The sequence below is a fragment of the Danio aesculapii genome, chromosome 14, assembly GCF_903798145.1.
Source record: "Danio aesculapii chromosome 14, fDanAes4.1, whole genome shotgun sequence".
Taxonomy (NCBI): Eukaryota; Metazoa; Chordata; class Actinopteri; order Cypriniformes; family Danionidae; genus Danio; species Danio aesculapii.
Window position 1 is genome coordinate 21,019,658 of NC_079448.1, and position 3,245 is coordinate 21,022,902.

General features: G+C 35.3%; 1 long non-coding RNA gene across 1 annotated transcript; it reads right to left on the minus strand.

The window, feature by feature from the left end:
- Positions 1–2,304: 2,304 nt before the first annotated feature.
- LOC130241272 (uncharacterized) lies at positions 2,305–2,749 on the minus strand. The gene is made up of 2 exons (XR_008838843.1): positions 2,615–2,749; positions 2,305–2,493 (listed from the first exon to the last, which is right to left on the minus strand). It is a non-coding gene; the product is annotated as an uncharacterized LOC130241272 (long non-coding RNA).
- Between the last annotated feature and the right edge of the window lie 496 nt (positions 2,750–3,245).

Here is a 3,245-nt window from a genome sequence, read left to right on the forward strand (position 1 = left end):
TGAGAGTCCAAATACTGAAGAGCAAATCCAACGATGCGCAGCTCTATAGATCCTGAACCATGCAAGCTAGTGGCGACAGCGGAGAGGGAAAAAAAACTTCACTAAATGGCGAAAGTGAAGAAACAAAAACCTTGAGAGAAACCAGGCTCAGTTGGGCATGACCATTTTAATTTCTCCGCTGGCCAAACGTCTTGTGCAGAGCTGCAGTCTCAGTGGCGGAGGCTGGAAGCTGGCCTCAGCGAAGACTCGTCTGTCTCTGGAGCGTCACAGAATCAATCTCATGTTCTCCACTCCTCCATGACCACCACAGTAGCTGCTCAGGATACGGCCTGGTCCAGGATATGGAAACCTTGGGATCATCTCGTCGTTGGTCTTGGATCGAATCAGTGACTCTGCATAGTCTGAGGGCCTCGGGAAGAGTATCCCCAGGTGGAAATGGAGAATAAAGAAAATAATTAGCATAGCTGCTGTTCATAGTGTATATAAACAAGATGCAGAACCTGTGTGGAAGCCCACTAAGTGGTGCACTGAGTGTATGCTTTACTAAACAGATAGGTCTTTAATCTAGTTTTGAATTGGGAGAGGTTATCTGAGCCTCGGACGTTATCAGGAAGACTATTCCAGAGTTTAGGAGCTATAAATGAGAAGGCTCGACCTCCTTTACTCGACTTTGCTATTCTAGGTACTACCAGAAGCCCTAAGTTTTGAGATCTTAAAGAGCGAGTTGGATTGTAGCGAGACAGAAGATTGGTTAGATAAACAGGAGCTAGATTATTTAAATCTTTATATGTAAGAAGCAATATTTTAAATTCAATACGAAACTTAACAGGCAGCCAGTGTATAGACGGAAGTGAAGTGACATTGTGAAAAGGATGTATTTTAGGCCTCTAAAAAGGAAAAGAAAACAGCAAATCAAAGTTTGATTCAGGGCCCAGGTTTTGCACATTCCTCCTAATATGTTAAATGGTCCTCCTGAAAAACAAACAAACATTCATGTTAGTTGTGTAACATGTAAAGCTGCAATCATTAGTTGCCTGTTATAAATTTATTTATTTTTTTAAATCACAAAAGATGTTAGATTTTCTTTCCCTAGTTCAGGGGTTTTCAACCTTTTGCAAGTAAAGTGAATACAGTACAGCAACATACATCACATGACCTGACGACCAAGAGAGCTGACAATTGACCATCACTTAATTTACCATCACCTCACGATTGAAAATGTGACTGATTTCATACAGGGTTTATACAGAAACAGCCTAATGAAAATCAAGGATTTTAAAGCACTTTTCCCAGCACCTATTTTTATTTTCAAGACTGATACGCAACGTATTGAACATCTGAAATGTATTCTCAGCAACCCATAAAAACATATGAACGATCTACTGATTTACACGAAAAAAAAAACGTTAATAAAATACAATAATTAATTAATAATATATTAATAATATAAAAGACCTAGACTGACATGCAATGTATTACACCTGAAATGTCTTCTCAGCAATTTATAAAAATACTGCATAGGAACTATCTATTGATTTATACAAATCAAAATCATTATTAATAATAATAATAATAATAATAATAATAATAATAATAATTAATTAGTCATGTATTAATAATATAATAAACCTGCACTGAATGTGCTTGTGAATTTTTTTAATTTTATTTGTTGATGATCTCTCACAGATGGAAAGAAAACAGAATATTTGTACTCAAGTTATAATTCAATTACACTGCTAAAATAATACAAGTTTTAGTAAATAATACTAATATTTTACAAATTACTTTTGAAAAAAATCTGTTTTTCTTTATGGCCCTTTTAAAGTATAAAATTATTTAAATGGTTTAATGCTTAAATCACAAGGCTACTCACTTAAAACAGTTGGGTTAATAATAACCCAACAGGTAACCCATAGATGGGTCAATCTGGCACCGACCTTCTGGTGGGTTATTTTAACGCAATCCATTGGGTTGATAAGGTTAACCCAACAATTTGGGTTATAAAAATAACTAATTTGTTGGGTTATTTTGCCAAAAAGTGGCTAAACCACTATATAATAATAAATTATTATTATTATTATTATTATTATTATTATAGTAGTAATATTTATTTGTAAATAAAAAATACACAGCATTTATTACATTGGCAAAGCTTTATTTAAATCCATAAATTTAGTGCCACTCCTTTCACAATAACAAACGCCTGAGAGCAGTTTAGTTCATCCCCAAGCAGCAGGACAACAGGGTTCTGTCTCTGTTGCTCCTCCTCCTCTAAGTACTGAACGAAATACAAGTATACACACATGAATTAAATAATGTCCAACATTTATTGTCATAAATAATGCACCTAGAAGTCGCAAATCAACAAATTCTTGTTTTGCCTCCTGGTATGAGGGCCGAACCATCTTGCTGCACAATCTGTATAGCAGTGGAGAAAGGATAGCTGGCAGAGTTGTTAAAGCACCATCTCCAAAGTGGAATCTCCAAGGCTGTCTTTCATATCAAAAAAAAAAAAAAAAAAAACAGTAATTAAACTCAATACAAGCCCCTCATATCAAAGGTGAAATGCTACAAATTGGGATTAAAACAGAGCTGTTATGCAGGATTGTCTCACCAGATGAAATGTCTGCTTGAACTGGTAGATCCAAGGCTCTCTTCTTTTTTTGCAATACGAGAGGATCCGCAGTGATGCATCTCCCCAAACCTCAAAAAGTTTCTTTGGTGTGTGGGTATAAAATACCTGTCCTGAGCAATCTAAAAATAAATAAACAAAAACAACACTTAAATCCATGCCATACAAACAGTACACTGGATTTATTAAAGGGATATTTTACACAAAAATGGAAATTCTGTCATAATTAATTCACCCTCCCCTTGTTTTAAATCTCTCCTCAGATGAACACAAAACATGATATTTTGAACAATATAGGGAACTAAACCATTCTTGGTCCACAATGAAATTCCAAAGCATTTGTTTCTTCTGTTGAAGTCAGTGGGGACTATTACGTTTTTGATTTGCCTTGTGTTTTAAAGTTTACATTTGTGGTCAGCAGAAATAAAAATAAATAAATAAATAGAAATCAATCAACAACTTGAGGGTGAGTAAATGATGAATACACCCAAAAATCAGTGAAACACCCATACACTACGGCCAATTTAGTTTATTAAATTTACCTATACTGCATGCGTTTGGACTGTGAGGGACATGCAAACCTCACACAGTAATGCCAACTGAACCAGCTCCA